The sequence below is a fragment of the Myxocyprinus asiaticus genome, chromosome 25 (assembly GCF_019703515.2).
Source record: "Myxocyprinus asiaticus isolate MX2 ecotype Aquarium Trade chromosome 25, UBuf_Myxa_2, whole genome shotgun sequence".
NCBI lineage: Eukaryota > Metazoa > Chordata > Actinopteri > Cypriniformes > Catostomidae > Myxocyprinus > Myxocyprinus asiaticus.
This window is the reverse complement of record NC_059368.1, coordinates 31574064-31591256: the sequence shown is the minus strand read 5'-3', so window position 1 is coordinate 31591256 and position 17193 is coordinate 31574064. Positions and strand designations below refer to the sequence as shown.

Genomic DNA, 17193 nt, shown 5'->3' with positions numbered 1-17193 from the left:
TTCCTCAGAATGTCTGACTGAAAACAAAGAGCGCATCGCTCGTGCCTTGTAGTGGAGCTAGCGTTCCCTTCATCTCAGGGAACCGAGGTTACATAGGTAACCGAGATGTTCCCTTATGACTCAGTACACTTGACATTGCGTTTATTAACGCAGATGGGGAACAGAAACCCATCACACCACACTACACGACATAACCTCCCAGAAAGGAAGCATGACGCTGCAGTCTCGTGGGACGGCGACCGAAAAGAGTATGCCGCAGTGAGTGACCCTTGTGTTGGACCAGGAGGGGAGCACTCAGGACGAATATATGAACTATAGTCATATAGTACGAATTAGCTCCTTCATGAATCCAGTCAGGAAGGGAGTTTCTTTATAATGCAAGTGCTTGTGACTTATGGTAAATTGCAACGACCTAATGCAGGCGGTTGTTTAACAGATGGGGAGCTCGTCCTAAAGGGGAGGAGCATAAGTATATATATATATATTTGGCCAATGGATAGCAAGCACTCTAAACAGAGAGGACTTGTGAAGAGAGAGACATTACGTCTAGGTTGTATAACCTTGCGAATGTGTTTTGAGAGAAACATCCTGCTGCAAAACATATGTCCTGTAAGGACACCCCATTCGTCCATGCCCATGAGGAGACGATGCCTCTAGTTGAGTGTGCTTTAACGCCAATTGGGCAAGTCTTACCTTGCGACTCATAAGCCAGGGCAATTGCATCGACAATCCAGTGAGAAAGTCTTTGCTTGGAGACGGACATTCCATTTGTGCGTCCTCCATAGCATACAAAGAGCTGATCGGACAGTCTGAACTGGCGTGTACGCTCAATGTATGCGTGTAGTGCCCGCACAGGGCATAACAAATGCAGTTATCGTTCCTCATCCGAAAGAATGGAGGAGGTAAAAGGTATGAAGGTGAACCACCTGCGATCTGAAGGGTCGTGGTTAGGACCTTAGGCACATAGCCTTTTCTGGGTTTGACAGTGGCTCTTGAAAGACCGGGGCCAAACTCCAGACATAAATTGACTGATAGTGCATGTAAGTGAATATAAGCCACCGACCCATTTTACTGAGGCCAGAGCCAGCAGTAGTGCGGCGGAGAGCATGCGCAATTCTACAGAGTCCAAAGGTTCGAGGGGGCCCTGCGAGAGCTTTTAGGACTAAAGTTAAGTCCCAAGTCGGGACTGTAGCCGGCCGAGGTGGTTTAATCATCTTGCTCCTTTAAGTGTTCAGCTCCAGGTTGTTTTGACTGCACCAGACAGCCAGCTGTTTAACCTCCCTTCTGTATGCAGACTCATCGTCATCTCGGATGAGGCCGATGACAGCGGTGTCGTCTGCAAACTTCAGGAGCTTGGCAGAGGGGTCCTTGGCGATGCAGTCATTGGTGTAGAGGGAGAAGAGTAGTGGGGAGAGCACACATCCCTGGGGGGCACCAGTGTTGATTGTACAGGTGCTGGAAGTGAATTTCCCCTGTCTCAGGAGCTGCTGCCTGTCCGTCAGAAAGCTGGTAATCCACTGACAGATAGACAAGGGAACAGAGAGTTGGTGTAATTTGTTCTGGAGTATAGCTGGGATGATGGTGTCTAAAGCCGAACTGAAGTCCACAAAAAGGATCCTTGCATATGTCCCTGGTCTGTCCAGATGTTGCAGGATATGATGCAATCCCATTGTACAAAATTCCCTGCTCCATGCATGCGCGAGTCAAACATGTTCAAACTAATTTGGCGCATGCGCGAAAGTTTCAGTTCGGCAGCTTCTCTGTAACGGAGTTATCGCCTGGCTTTTGTTTGTTCCTTTAAAAGTCTGTTTTTCTTGGTGTGGTGTTGTTGTGGGTTCATACCTCAGTAAGTAACAATATTTATCACCATTGTAAATATGTTTTAGAGAGTGTCAAAGTGTTATTCGGTTAATCTTACCTCAGAAATGTTTCTATTATAATATACATACAACAGCGGTAACGTTCGACGAATCAGCCCAGCTATTTGCTATCAAAGTGTTTATTTATTTCTACAAGTCTATCGCTTGTCACAATTTGTTAAAGAAAATAGGCATTCCGTGCTTAACCGGCATATTAACGATTATAAAGAGCGCACGGCAGTGCTAAAGCATAGCGCGCACACTTTTGTAACCTGACACCGCTTGTCAGTAGCGGCGGCGGCGGCGGCAGACTAGTTCGCTTTAATAGTTGCATTACAATATGCTCTTGTTTACTGTTGCATTATCACGAGTTTAAACGTATCAGTATACGCACAGTCATTAACAGTGTTTATTTTGCCATGTCATATTAATATTGGTATATACATATTTTTTGTAACCACATATATCCTCATCCACACAACTGAAGCTGTGCATCGTATTATTCACTTCATAATAAATATTTGTATTCTAATCTTCACTCTGGAGCAGATCTTTCTGACACAAGACGTACCACGATCCATCTACGCACAAAACTTCTCACACCCATGTTGACCGCATCATCCACATACCTGTTTGCTCCATAAGCAAATTGAAGGGGACCTAGAAAGGGTCCAGCGATGTCCTTCAGGTGGGCCAACACCAGTCTCTCAAATGACTTCATGACCTCAGACGTCAGGGCGACAGGTCTGTAGTCATTAAGTCCTGTGATTTTGAGTTTCTCTGGGACAGGAAAGATAACTGAGCGTTTGAAGCAGCATGGGAACTTGGAGGTTGAGGGGGTGATTTAGTGTGTTGATCAGCCAATCAGATAACCTGTATTTACATGGACATTTGTGTCTCGTTAAACGAAATTTTAGTGTACAAATGTGACCCTTTTCAGTAAAACCTCCTCGGATCTGCATGAACTAGGTAAGTGACATGTTTTGCATTGAAAACGGCGAAAGTCGTCGATAAGTGACAAGTTCAGTTTGCATCCATAATCGATGCATTTGTGCATGTGTAGTTGAGGCATGGAGGATGAGGGGATGATTTAGTGTGTTGATCAGTTTTGGTCGACATCTTTGGGAAAGTTGACATGTCCTGCGGTGTGACGTGCTATGCTGCATCTACTATTTTAAGCATTTTGCTGATTCTGTTATAATTAGTATTCATGCAGTTTTTAAATGCCTGCGTACACGTTCAGATCGTTTCGCACTGTTTTTGTCTGCGAAATATCTTAATCTTTCAGAACTTTTAGACAAGGCAATGATCATTTTCCATTCCGTTTCTGATGATCGATCAATACCGAAATCAGATTTATATAAATGCGGCCTACAGTCAACACAGTAGTAACACAGTGTAACATAGTTTTGTGTTTGCTTTGTGCGTTTCAGGTGCCAAAGTTTCTAAGGTTTTTCAGCCAAACTGCAGCGAGAGAGATGCACAACAGTTACATTAATGGTGAGTACATCTCAATCATTTTTACATAAATATATTATTCGTCAAAAATCTGTTTGTAAGAGTTGTATGTTCAACAATAAGCCAGTGTGGCGCTGTTGAGCGAGGTCACCCTCTAGCGGCGGGATTGCATAAATACATGGGATCCGGCATTTTTCACTTCATACATACAGTAGATGAAAAAATTACAGTAAATTAATAATTCATAATCAAAATATGGAGCGCTTCACGAATTTGCGTGTCATCCTTGCGCAGGGGCCATGCTAATCTTCTCTGTATCGTTCCAATTTTAGTATATGTGCTGCCGAAGCAAGCACAAACTAAGAGGTTTGAAGGCATCTATTAATACCATGGACCTCCAAGTATCTGTCTGAGAGGTGGTAACTGGACAAATGACTTACTCAACTCACTTACAGCAGCTGTGACTACATCATAGTGACAAGAATGCACACATAAACCTGTAGACCTTAAAAACCAGTAACATTTGAAAAAACACCGTTTTGTGTAGGTTTACCGTAGGATTCCTCTGAGCTACAGACCATATGCAAAAGAGCCTGCTCTCTATAAGCTGGGATTGGACCTCTGAGTGTGACATAGTGGAGCTCTTTGTTACGTGTCTCGTACCATCCCCCCACAAGACTTCCCCCTGGGGCAAAGGCCGGTCTCTTGATTCACAGAAGAGCACAGAGGGCTGTGGCGCCACAAGTTCTCGTCTCAGAACAGCCGATGCAGTGAAAACATGGTGCGAGACCCAGGGAGTCTATGGTCTAAGTAGCGCAACGCTTGCAGCCATGTTTGATCCGATCTGTTCTGTCTTCCCTTGTTGTACGCCAGATCAGCCAGTAGAGGCTTGACTTCAAGATCAGTCCTGCCTTAACTCAAACATAATGTGCACTTTAACATTCTCATTCATAATGTAGTTTTAAAAAGGTTTCCAAAAGTCTTTAAATAGCCACACTTGAATCAGTGTTGTCTACTTCTTCCTAGTCTACTCTCTTTGTCATCTTTAAGTTTTTAGGGGTTTTTATGTAGAGTTAAATGGCCCTAAGTGTAATTATAAGGATTTCTTTCCTGCATACACACGGAATAAAAGAGCTAGTGGTAAGGCAGTAGAAGCCTATATGACCTATTTGTTCATGTAAAGATTTGTGCCAGCCATGTTTCAGATTCCTCAGTTTCTAGATCAAAAGCTAGAAAAAACACTGAAGACAAAATACAGGTTTGATACTTTTAACAGAAGGCTGCGGCACCATGAAGCTCTAATTTATGAACAGGCAGTGAAAACAGTATTTTTTGATCTACTGTATTTATTAAATGAAAAATGCCACAGATCCCATGTATGTATGCATGCATAAAGAGCGCAGCCTCTGCACGTGATATATATATATATCAGTCCCACCTAGGGATGGGAATCGTAACGAATTTTGCGATTCCGATTCCTCTTAACGATTCCAGTAATTCTTTAAGTACTTTTTTATTTTTATTTTAAAGAATCATTTGGAAATGAGAAATGCAATTATTTTTGTATTTACTACCCTCTGCTGTCTGTTACCAAATAATGAGATCATTTTAGATTTGTACAGAGAAGATATAACAAATCAGAAATAAATTTAAATTTAAAATCTTGTAAAAAGGTGTGATTACAGACTTTTTAGAGACATAAATACAATCCAATAATAGATCCTTACTCTTAAATAAACCTAAACCAACAAGAAAGGTGATGGCATATTTCATTAATTTGTTTATTCTTTTTTATAAAATTCCTCTTATTACAACAACTCTCGTGTAATTTTAATTATACTTTGTCATACTAGTCAGTAACTGCACTGCTTGATTTAAGTCTCACAGCTGATCATAAAATAAACAGTAACCGTTCCAGAGACAGTTTAGACAGTGTTTTGAAGCCTAATGTTGTACTTCAGGCTTGTGAGACTTCAACGGTTCTTATTTAATTTCGAGTTGGACAGTCATAACTTGCGCATCAGTATAAAGATTATTACTTTTATACTGGACTATAAATGGAAGCGCTGTATGTTTTGGGCTGTAGATTCAAAAGAGCCGGCTCGAGTTAAGGAATTAAATACACTGGTAGAACTGTGTGATTTTACGCTGTAGAGTCAGTAGAGGGCAGCGCTGCTGCAGAGATGCGCTGCTGGAAACACTAGCTGTGTCTCGTTTCGAAGGTATGGAAAGCCAAAAGGGTCATAATTCACGTGCTTTGAAACGCCGTTTTCTAAAAGCCGTAAGGCGTTAAGTAAACGGCGTTTGGCGTTACATAAACGCCGTACGCCGTCACAGGTTAAGTTAACGCGTGTTATTTTAGCGCCTCACGTAACTTAATTAGCGCATTCATTTGCTCATGTACATAACTCCTCCTCTATCGCGTTTGAGGTATCTACGGCAAGTCGGAGGATTCAAATCGTTAACGGCAACGATGGCAACGAGGGAAACGAGGAGCTTTGTCTCGCAGTGCAAACGCACATTAAATGACTGCAGCCGACTTTTGTTGTCGGATAATCCAGGACCTGATGTCTTTCAGTCATCATTAAATAGGTAAGGATTTTGTCTCTACTGTCCAAAACAATTTATTCAACTACTCGCACAGAATTTGACTCGGGGTTTGAGTTCAGGTTTAAGGTTTAAGTTCAGTGGAGGGGGTAGTATTGGAAAATCAATGATGTACTCATTCTCATAACTATTTTTACATTATATTTACATTTTCAGAATTGAAACCATGCAGAGGAGTCTGGATTGGGAAGGGGGGAGGCTTATAAATGCCCAGGCTGCAGATGAAATTATCCATGGGATAACAGAGTTTATTCAGATGGTTCAGAATTTAGACAGGACAACACATGAAGGTTTCACACTGAAATGAAACTCGTTCAAAGATAAAAAAAAATTGTATTTCTTGTTGAGGTTGTTCCGAATAGTAATTATTGAGACAATCATAAAATCGTTCAAAAATCATCCAGTTCATGGAAAAATTGTTTAGTTTGCTTTGCTACTCAATGTTTTTCTAAAACAGAGCATGGCATAATAATATTTCTTCAGATGGATCTGGGTATCGACCACCATTAATTAGTAGTGGATCAGAAGGTGCACCATCTTATGCCATTACTCGGAGTCAGCTGTCATTTCTGAGGACTTGCGGTTTTACAGTACCGCAGGTGTTCTCCACACATCTTTATCCACAATCAAAAGACGATTAAGGTAAGTTGTGATTGTATTACATACACTGTAAAAAGTGCTAACCTGCAGTGTTTGCTTGCTCTTTATTCATGTAACCTAATGTATTGAGGCTGATTCAGTGATGTTAAGTTATATTTTTGAGTTTAATAAAATTAATTATTTTCATTTTACTACCTGAAGCACAAATTTTAGGTTAACAACTTTTTGTCCATAAAGAAATATTTATACAACAGCTAGTTCCGGTCCTCTAATCTGATTCACACACTTGAATATTTAGTTTTTTTTTTTTTTTTTATGTAGTGTGTTGCCTTATTGAGACCTTATGGATTTTTGTGGGTAGATTCAATGCTCAGGACAAATCAGGGACTCGTACACAACTATCTTAAAAGACACAAACGGTCACTGATCATCGAGGAAGCAACACACAAAATTAAGAATCAAAGGGATATAAGCTTTTGAACAGGATAATTTCTGTAAATTCAGTTATTTTGTTTTGTGTTATATACAGTAGGTACATATCTGTCAATTATAATAATAGTAATATCTTTTAATTATTGGCACCTTTCAAGACACTCAAGGACACCTTACAACATAGAGGCAAATCAATAAAATAAAAAACACGAAAACGAACAGGAAGCCAGTGTAGTTGAAAAAGAGTAGGTGTTATATGGTCAGAAGTACGTGTACAGCTAACAGTCCTTACAGCTGAGTTCTGAATGAACTGCAGTTGGTGAATTTGTTTTTCAGGAACACCAAATAAAATAATTGCAGTAATCAATCTGTGATGTTACTAGAGCATGAATAAGGACTTCAGTACTATACTTCATAAGGGCAGTAATAAACAAAATGCAAATTTTAAGATTTCCCTTGTAAAATCGTTTAAAAAGTGCAATGTGAACTTTTGTCTGTATGTCTAAAATTTTGTATGGGGACAAAATTACTGAGTGCATTTGTATGATCTGTAAAGTCTATTTTAGGGATCCTACTACTCCATATTAAAACCCATACTCCCTGCTTGGATTTTTCTTTTCAGGCGCTTCAGTATGTTGCAGTATGCTTCCTATTCAGACATGACTGATTCAGCCTTGGATGAAAATATTCGGGACCTGGTGGCTGGAAATGATCAGCTTGGCCCAGAGACTGTCCGGGCGCAACTGAGAGCAGAGGGAATCCGGGTGCAAAGATGGAGAGTGAGGATCAGTTTGCAGCGTGTCAACCCAAGGGCTGCAGCCCTCAGAGCAGTGTCTCAGAGACTCCGTAGAAGGTCTTGCATTATGGCATCTGGATGGAAACCACAAACTAATAAGGTTCATGCAATTCTCACCAGTTTCTTTAAGTTACCCATTAATTAGGTTTATTAAAATCTACAGCAAAATGATACACTGATAGTACTGATGTGTTGGGCAGTAATATTCTAGTTCTCTTAAGCTGTTGTTTTTCGCAACTAACTATCTAATATATTACTAATTTAGATGGAGGATCGTCATTCATGGTGCCATTGATGGCTACAGTCGGCTCATCACTTTTCTCCGTGCTGCTAACAACAATCGCAGCAACACTGTGATGGATTCTTTTTTGGATGCAGTCTCCAAATATGGAGTCCCTTCCAGAGTGAGGACCGACTATGGTGGAGAAAATAATGCAGTTTGCTTGTTCATGAACTTGTTTAGAGGCACTGGCCGAGGTAGTGCTCTTAGAGGAAGAGGCACACACAATTAGAGGATCGAGAGACTCTGGTTGGATCTCTGGCACGGCATGACAAATGTCTACTATGACCTGTTCCATTTTCTTGAGACTTGGGGCATTGTGGATGTAGACAATGAAATGCACATGTGGGCTCTGCATTATGTCTACATACCAAGAATTAATAAAGACTTGAAAAATTACTCAAGGCAGTGGAACAACCATGGAGGCACCCGACCCCTATGCAGATTTTCATCCGAGGTTGCCTGGCACAGCAGAGACGATCAACAACTGCAATGCAGGACATATTTGGACCAAGACCCTCAGACTCTGCTGGAGGAATGACTGCTCCAGCACAAGATACCAGCGAGAGCCATTCTGCAACAGATGCACTTGATGTCCATTGGCCTGAAAGGTTAACTCTACCTCCAAACCTGTTCACTCTGAGTGATGAGATGCAACAACTTGTGGGGCAAATTGATCCACTTGGAGGCTCCCGAGAGAGTCTTGGAATGGATGTCTTACAGAATGTTCTTTCTTTTCTGGGAAATCAGGTGACTTAAAGTACATTTAAAGCAATAATTCACCACTGGAGTCATACAGATTACCTTAAAGTCAGCATGAAATCAAAATCGACCCCATCTATTTTCTTAATGCATGTTACTGGTCTTGTTGTGAATGATTCATGCTGTTTTGTTTATTTTTGTCCTTTAATCTTTTATCAAAATATAACTCGCTCTTCCGGTGATGCAACAGACTCATCTCTGTATGCAGGATTTCACCAATCATTCGGTCTGCTTTAATGCTGGCCCTTCAGCCTGTCATGTACACAAACCTGGCTGGCATCAAAGCAGCTAATATGTAGAGATGAAGAGGTGTCATAACTTCTGCTACTTTTCTTTTAATTTCAAAGTTGTGACTTTAAAGCTGCCTTTGTGCTTTTAAGAGCTTCAGAGTTTGATCTCCATTTACTTGTACTTTATGGAGAAACGGACACATCTGTTGCGGTGTGAATAAACAACTGTTTTTTTATGATGAAATAACTAAACAACTTAAGTATTAATTGTGTAAAAATAAAGCATTCCACTGTTTTCATTCCATGTGTATTTTTCTTTTGTGACAGTTCTTGTATTGTCATTGTTTACATATGTGGTGGTGTAAGATTAAACAATTGTGTTTTAAAAAAACAAACAAAAAAAAAAACAAATATTAATTAACTCTGTCAAAAATGTGATGAAATTTACAGATCTGAGCTTGTTGCTCCAACAAGGATAAAGTAAATGAGTTTCCACAAATGTTAAGAACACTCTAAAAAGTGATTAGTAAAGGAATAGTTTGCCCAAAAAAACAAAAAATCATTTACTCACCCTCATAATTCTGCAGATTTTTAGAAGACTTTTCATCTGTGTAGGTCAATTTAAAGCAAGCAAATTGTGGCCAGACCTTAGAAGATCCAAAAGCACATAAAGGCAGCATAAAATTAACACCTACCGCTTCAGTGGGTTAGTCAATGTGAGAACAGACCAAAATGTTACTTTTTTTTTTCTCTCCACATCTGGTTAAAATGACTTTTAGCTGTCTTTATGTGCTACTTGGAGCTCCAAAGGTCTGTTCACTATTCACGTGCGTTGAATTGATTTAAATTCTTTTAAAAAAATCTATGTGTTCAGCACATCTGGGATGTCATGGGGGTGAGTAAATGATGATAGAATGTCAATTTTTGGGTGAAGTAACCCATTAACACATTCAGAGACAGAACAAATGAACAATTACATCAACATATTCACAACAATTAAAAAAAAAAATAATAATAATAACAGTCAACTTCTATATTACACCAAACGTAGGTGACTGTAAAATGCCACTTTCCATATATTCCAGAAAGTCTTCGTAAGTCCTATGCATTGGCAGCCTCAAAACAATGCTGCAGGTATTTGCTTCAGGGAATAGTCTGGCGGCTTCATTCCCATGCTGGTGTAGAAACTCTATTTTGGGTTCTACTGGGAAGCCCAGCCGAGGAATGCTAGTAGATCCTGAAGCAAACACGATCATTTTTTCCAGTGTCAGAGGATATGAATTTCCTTCTGTGGAGGAATGAACACACAAAAATAATGTTAACCACTAAAGAGATGAAGAATGGTTTCTAAAGTAATAGTCCATACAAAGAGACTAGACCAGGCCCAGAAGAGGACCTCAAAATTACTTCAAATTGTTTACAATTAGTAACACTAGAAAGGTAAGGTTTGTCAGTCTGCAGTATGAAGATTTTGCAGGCCCTCCAGTCAGACATACAGACAAATACCACCTTTGAAGGTGAGATTTGAGAGCAGCAGTATAAAAAAAAAGATTATTAATAAATGATAACTCAAATGTAGGTCTGTTCCTTCTACAAAGCTGTCTTATACCTTGAGAATAAAACAGTCAGTGGTCACCATCTACTATCACTGTATATATATATATATATATATAAAACAGTGCTTAGAGCATTCTTCAAAATTTCTGCTTTTGTGTTTCATAATAAAAAAGGAAAGAAAAATGGGTTCTGAAGGCAGGGTTGTCAGTTTTCACTGTATGCACAATCACTTTTGCATTTTTCCTCAGGGAGCATATCTATCTATCACTCTTTCTTTTCTATCCATCTCTCTGTCTGTTGGTCTTGTCCATAACCTTTATTAGTCCAATTTACATTATTAGATTACTGACTAGTAACATCCCAAGATAGCTTTGATGTAAAGGTTAAAAGTTATGTAAATACAGTATATAACTAATAAATGTCATGGGTGGAAAAAAATATCACATACGACATCTAGTAAGTAATCATTTTGATTTAAGACAGACAGGACATAAAGTAGCTGTAGTAGCTTTATGCTACACGCCCCCAAAAAAAGAAAAAAGAAGTGTACCATGATGGCCATTTCAGACAATTACGGTCTAAACAGCATAACTGATTCTAAAGGAACTGATTTGCTGAAGTGACTCACCGTTGCATACAGTGTAGACAAGGGGTTTGGGTGAACTAACATACTTATCAGTTATGCGGTATAGGGTTTTATGGATTTCACAAATAACAGCTATGGTGTAATGATTAACCTTCAACCTCTAGGAGCCAGTCCCTCCAAAAACAGACTGTTCTGCTTTCCAATGCCCTCCTGTTGGTGCCCACTGGAGAAAGCTCTGCCAAAAACAATGTGGACAAATCTCTGGCCAAAAGATTCTTCTCATCAAGCATGAGTACCCCTCTGAACAGATGAGGACACCTCTGCATAAGAGGCAAAAGCCCAAGACACAATAGGCCCTCTTTAAATCTAGAAAAGATGTGGTGCAAAACCAGTCCAGTTAAATTCACTTACACTGGTGGCCAAACGTTTGGAATAATGTAAAGATTTTGCACTTATGGAAATAAATTGTTGTTATTTACATTTTTATTGATTCATAAATTAACAAAAAAAATAAAATAAAAAAAATACAACAACATATATATAATGAATCAAACCCCCACTATATCCCCTCCCCCTACCAAACTCTCCACCCACCCTGCCGCTCTAGGGGGGGTGTATGCTACTCCCAAAAACAGAGCAGAGCAGGTGGTGCAGCTGTAAGTATTGATAAAATTGAGATCTGGGAATCCCAAAATGTTGAATCAAATTTTCAAAAGATCTCAATACTCATATAGGTCACCAAGTGTATTAACCCCCCTCACAATCCAATCTGACCAACAGAAAGGGGACTTATTAATACATAGTTTAGGGTTCAGCCATATGCTCGAGGCTATGTTTAAATAAATATCAGAATTAAACACTCTGGACATTTTTGTCCATATCGAGTGCAAGTGCAAAATAACAGGGTGCGACTTAACCTCTCCGGCTAGTTTAATCGAAAGGCTTTGCAGTGGAGACATAGGGGCAAGAACTTCCTTTTCAATACAAAACCAGGTAGGGGCCTTCTCTCAGGTGGAAGCGACCAATGAGCCATAAAACAAAATCTTGGGTAGGCCCAGCCCACCTTTGTCAATCGGCCTATGTAAATTATTGAAATGTAATCTGGGATGCTTACCATTCCAAATGAAGGACTTCGCTATGCTATCAAATTGCTTGAAATAAGAGAGGGGGACATCTACAGGGAGAGACTGTAGCAGGTAGTTAAATTTTGGAATACAATTCATTTTAATAACATTAACCTTCCCAATCATCGATAAATGTAATGAAGCCCAACTGTCCACATCATTCGAAAACCTTTTTATTAAGGGATCAAAATTATCTCTTAACTAAATCACACAAATCTGCTGGGAAATAAAATTCCCAAATACTTAATGTCCTGTTTGGGCCACAGGAAGGCACCCGGATGGAAGGCCGTTATTGGACAGTATGCTGTCAAAGCCAAAGCTTCGGATTTAGACCAATTGACTATGTATCCTGAGAAAGTGGAGGCAAGACATAGATCTAGTAGGGTCGGAGACAAATAATAAAATATCATCTGCATAAAGCAGACACTTATGCGCCACACCTCCCGCCATCATCCCTGGAAAATCATCCTCCTTTCTTATTGCGGCTGCTAATGGTTCCAGGGCAAGACAGAACAATAATGGGGAAAGAGGGCAACCCTGCTGGGTGCCCCTATCCAGAGTAAAATAATCTGAAATAAACCCATTTGTTTGCACCGCTGCTACAGGGTGTCTATAAAGTAACTTGAGCCAACCAATAAATGCATTCGGTCTCAGACATTTGGCTCAAGTTACTTTATAGACACCCTGTAGCAGCGGTGCAAACAAATGGGTTTATTTCAGATTATTTTACTCTGGATAGGGGCACCCAGCAGGGTTGCCCTCTTTCCCCATTATTGTTCTGTCTTGCCCTGGAACCATTAGCAGCCGCAATAAGAAGGAGGATGTTTTCCAGGGATGATGGCGGAGGTGTGGCGCATAAGTGTCTGCTTTATGCAGATGATATTTTATTATTTGTCTCCGACCTACTAGATCTATGTCTTGCCTCCACTTTCTCAGGATACATAGTCAATTGGTCTAAATCCGAAGCTTGGCTTTGACAGCATACTGTCCAATAACGGCCTTCCATCGGTGCCTTCCAGTGGCCCAAACAGGACATTAAGTATTTGGGAATTTTATTTCCCAGCAGATTTGTGTGATTTAGTTAAGAGTTAATTTTGATCCCTTAATAAAAAGGTTTTCGAATGATGTGGACAGTTGAGCTTCATTACATTTATCGATGATTGGGAAGGTTAATGTTATTAAAATGAATTGTATTCCAAAATTTAACTACCTGCTACAGTCTCTCCTGTAGATGTCCCCTCTCTTATTTCAAGCAATTTGATAGCATAGCGAAGTCCTTCATTTGGAATGGTAAGCATCCCAGATTACATTTCAATAATTTACATAGGCCGATTGACAGGTGAGCAGACCTACCCAAGATTTTGTTTTATGGCTCGTTGGTCGCTCTGAGAAGGCCCCTACCTGGTTTGTATTGAAAGGAAGTTCTTGCCCCTATGTCTCCACTGCAAAGCCTTTCGACTAGCCGGAGGTAAGTCGCACCCTGTTATTTTGCACTTGCACTCGATATGGACAAAAATGTCAGAGTGTTTAATTCTGATATTTATTTAAACATAGCCTCGAGCATATGGCTGAACCCTAAACTATGTATTAATAAGTCCCCTTTCTGTTGGTCGAGATTGTGAGGGTTAATACACTTGGTGACCTATATGAGTATTGAGATCTTTTGAAAATTTGATTCAACATTTGGGATTCCCAGATCTCAATTTTATCAATACTTACAGCTGCACCATGCTCTGCTCTGTTTTGGGAGTATACACCCCTAGGCGGCAGGGTGAGTTGGTAGGGGAGGGTATAGTGGGGGTTTGATTCATTATATATATGTTGTTGTATTTTTTTTTTTTTTTTTTGTTAATTTATGAATCAATAAAAATGTAAATAACAACAATTTATTTCCATAAGTGCAAAATCTTTACATTATTCCAAACGTTTGGCCACCAGTGTAGTGATTTAACTGGACTGGTTTGCACCACATCTTTCTAGATTTAAGAGGGCTATTGTGCTTGGGCTTTGCCTCTTATGCAGAGGTATCCTCATCTGTTCAGAGGGGTACTCATGCTTGATGAGAAGAATCTTTGGCCAGAGATTTGTCCACATTGTTTTGGCAGAGCTTCTCCAGTGGGCACCAACAGGAGGGCATTGGAAGCAGAACAGTCTGTTTTGGAGGGACTGGCTCTAGAGGTTGAAGGTTAATCATTACACCATAGCTGTTATCTGTGAAATCCATAAAACCCTATACGCATAACTGATAAGTATGTTAGTTCACCCAAACCCCTTGTCTACACTGTATGCAGCGGTGAGTCACTTCAGCAAATCAGTTCCTTTAGAATCAGTTATGCTGTTTAGACCGTAATTGTCTGAAATGGCCATCATGGTACACTTCTTTTTTCTTTTTTGGGGGCGTGTAGCATAAAGCTACTACAGCTACTTTATGTCCTGTCTGTCTTAAATCAAAATGATTACTTACTAGATGTCGTATGTGATATTTTTTCCACCCATGACATTTATTAGTTATATACTGTATTTACATAACTTTTAACCTTTACATCAAAGCTATCTTAGGATGTTACTAGTCAGTAATCTAATAATGTAAATTGGACTAATAAGGTTATGGACAAGACCAACAGACAGAGAGATGGATAGAAAGAAGAGTGATAGATAGATATGCTCCTGAGGAAAAATGCAAAAGTGATTGTGCATACAGTGAAACTGACAACCCTGCCTTCAGAACCCATTTTTCTTTCCTTTTTATTATGAAACACAAAAGCAGAAATTTTGAAGAATGCTCTAAACACTGTTTATATATATATATATATATATATATATATATATATACAGTGATAGTAGATGGTGACCACTGACTGTTTTATTCTCAAGGTATAAGACAGCTTTGTAGAAGGAACAGACCTACATTTGAGTTATCATTTATTAATAATCTTTTTTTATACTGCTGCTCTCAAATCTCACCTTCAAAGGTGGTATTTGTCTGTATGTCTGACTGGAGGGCCTGCAAAATCTTCATGCTGACTGACAAACTTACTTTCTAGTGTTACTAATTGTAAACAATTTGAAGTAATTTTGAGGTCCTCTTCTGGGCCTAGTCTCTTTGTATGGACTATTACTTTAGAAACCATTCTTCATCTCTTTAGTGGTTAACATTATTTTTGTGTGTTCATTCCTCCACAGAAGGAAATTCATATCCTCTGACACTGGAAAAATGATCGTGTTTGCTTCAGGATCTACTAGCATTCTCGGCTGGGCTTCCAGTAGAACCCAAAATAGAGTTTCTACACCAGCATGGGAATGAAGCCGATATTCCTGAAGCAAATACCTGCAGCATTGTTTGAGGCTGCCAATGCATAGGACTTCGAAGACTTTCTGGAATATATGGAAAGTGGCATTTTAGTCACTACGTTTGGTGTAATATAGAGTTGACTGTTATTATTATTATTTTTTTAATTGTTGTGAATATGTTGATGTAATTGTTCATTTGTTCTGTCTCTGAATGTGTTAATGGGTTACTTCACCCAAAAATTGACATTCTATCATCATTTACTCACCCCCATGACATCCCAGATGTGCTGAACACATAGATTTTTAAAAGAATTTAAATCAATTCAACGCACGTGAATAGTGAACAGACCTTTGGAGCTCCAAATAGCACATAAAGACAGCTAAAAGTCATTTTAACCAGATGTGGAGAGAAAAAAAGTAACATTTTGGTCTGTTCTCACATTGACTAACCCACTGAAGCGGTAGGTGTTAATTTTATGCTGCCTTTATGTGCTTTTGGATCTTCTAAGGTCTGGCCACAATTTGCTTGCTTAAATTGACCTACACAGATGAAAAGTCTTCTAAAATCTGCAGAATATGAGTGAGTAAATGATTTTTGTTTTTTTGGGCAAACTATTCCTTTACTAATCACTTTTTAGAGTGTTCTTAACATTTGTGGAAACTCATTTACTTTATCCTTGTTGGAGCAACAAGCTCAGATCTGTAAATTTCATCACATTTTTGACAGAGTTAATTAATATTTGTTTTTTTTTGTTTGTTTTTTAAAACACAATTGTTTAATCTTACACCACCACATATGTAAGCAATGACAATACAAGAACTGTCACAAAAGAAAATACACATGGAATGAAAACAGTGGAATGCTTATTTTACACAATTAATACTTAAGTTGTTTAGTTATTTCATCATAAAAAAACAGTTGTTTATTCACACCTGACAGATGTGTCGTTTCTCCATAAAGTACAAGTAAATGGAGATCAAACTCTGAAGCTCTTAAAAGCACAAGGCAGCTTTAAAGTCACAACTTTGAAATTAAAGAAAAGTAGCAGAAGTTATGACACCTCTTCATCTCTACATATTAGCTGCTTTGATGCCAGCCAGGATTGTGTACATGACAGGCTGAAGGGCCAGCATTAAAGCAGACCGAATGATTGGTGAAATCCTGCATACAGAGATGAGTCTGTTGCATCACCGGAAGAGCGAGTTATATTTTGATAAAAGATTAAAGGACAAAAATAAACAAAACAGCATGAATCATTCACAACAAGACCAGTAACATGCATTAAGAAAATAGATGGGGTCGATTTTGATTTCATGCTGACTTTAAGGTAATCTGTATGACTCCAGTGGTGAATTATTGCTTTAAATGTACTTTAAGTCACCTGATTTCCCAGAAAAGAAGAACATTCTGTAAGACATCCATTCCAAGACTCTCTCGGGAGCCTCCAAGTGGATCAATTTGCCCCACAAGTTGTTGCATCTCATCACTCAGAGTGAACAGGTTTGGAGGTAGAGTTAACCTTTCGGGCCAATGGACATCAAGTGCATCTGTTGCAGAATGGCTCTCGCTGGTATCTTGTGCTGGAGCAGTCATTCCTCCAGCAGAGTCTG

General features: G+C 39.3%; 1 long non-coding RNA gene, 1 other non-coding gene and 1 pseudogene across 6 annotated transcripts; 2 read left to right on the top strand and 1 right to left on the bottom strand.

The window, feature by feature from the left end:
- The window catches only part of LOC127415997 (flavin-containing monooxygenase 5-like), an 86607-nt pseudogene that overhangs the window by 49914 nt on the left and 19500 nt on the right, over positions 1 to 17193 (top strand).
- Positions 1495 to 9323, top strand: LOC127416121 (uncharacterized). Of its 5 annotated transcripts, none has more exons than XR_007893046.1 (7): positions 1495 to 1509; positions 2409 to 2603; positions 3293 to 3359; positions 5748 to 5909; positions 6408 to 6566; positions 7579 to 7852; positions 8018 to 9323. It is a non-coding gene; the product is annotated as an uncharacterized LOC127416121 (long non-coding RNA). The 5 variants fall into 5 exon arrangements; XR_007893047.1 differs by lacking the exon at positions 1495 to 1509 and adding an exon at positions 1832 to 1846; XR_007893048.1 differs by lacking the exons at positions 1495 to 1509; positions 2409 to 2603 and adding an exon at positions 2765 to 2828.
- On the bottom strand, positions 3567 to 3673 carry LOC127416550 (U6 spliceosomal RNA). The gene has a single exon (XR_007893136.1). It is a non-coding gene; the product is annotated as a U6 spliceosomal RNA (small nuclear RNA).